The sequence below is a fragment of the Lipotes vexillifer genome, unplaced genomic scaffold (genome assembly GCF_000442215.2).
Source record: "Lipotes vexillifer unplaced genomic scaffold, Lipotes_vexillifer_v1.1 scaffold1783, whole genome shotgun sequence".
Lineage (NCBI taxonomy): Eukaryota > Metazoa > Chordata > Mammalia > Artiodactyla > Lipotidae > Lipotes > Lipotes vexillifer.
This window is the reverse complement of record NW_006777435.1, coordinates 473,906-474,437: the sequence shown is the minus strand read 5'-3', so window position 1 is coordinate 474,437 and position 532 is coordinate 473,906. Positions and strand designations below refer to the sequence as shown.

Sequence of the window (532 nt, the reverse complement as noted above, 5' to 3'; positions counted from 1 at the left end):
GGGCTTCAGTAGTTGTGGCTCGCGGGCTCTAGAGTGCAGGCTCAGTAGTTGTGGCACACGGGCCTAGTTGATCTGTGGCATGTGGGATCTTCCTGGACCAGGGCTCAAACCCGTGTCCCCTGCATTGGCAGGCAGATTCTTAACCACTGCACCACCAGGGAAGTCCAGGTTTCCAAAATAAGTAAGTGGACCACAAATGTCCTAAAGCAGTCAGTGGTTGTTTCTATTTTTTTCTTTTTCCAGCTTCAGCTTACAAGGATTCTGATTCTTTCTCTCAAATCATTTGAAAAAAGAAATGGAAGTAGGGTTTCCCTGGTGGCACAGTGGTTGAGAGTCCGCCTGCCGATGCAGGGGACACGGGTTCATGCCCCAGTCCGGGAAGAATCCACATGCCGCGGAACGGCTGGGCCTGTGAGCCATGGCCGCTGAGCCTGCGCGTCCAGAGCCTGCGCTCCGTAATGGGAGAGGCCACAACAGTGAGAGGCCCGCGTACCGCCAAAAAAAAAAAAAAAAAAAGAGACAGGTTAGGAAA

The 532-nt window shown here is 52.4% G+C and overlaps 1 protein-coding gene across 2 annotated transcripts in view; it reads left to right on the top strand.

Moving 5' to 3' along the window:
* Nucleotides 1–532, top strand: part of MAPK1 (mitogen-activated protein kinase 1) — a 44,912-nt gene that overhangs the window by 20,318 nt on the left and 24,062 nt on the right. The window lies entirely within an intron of this gene.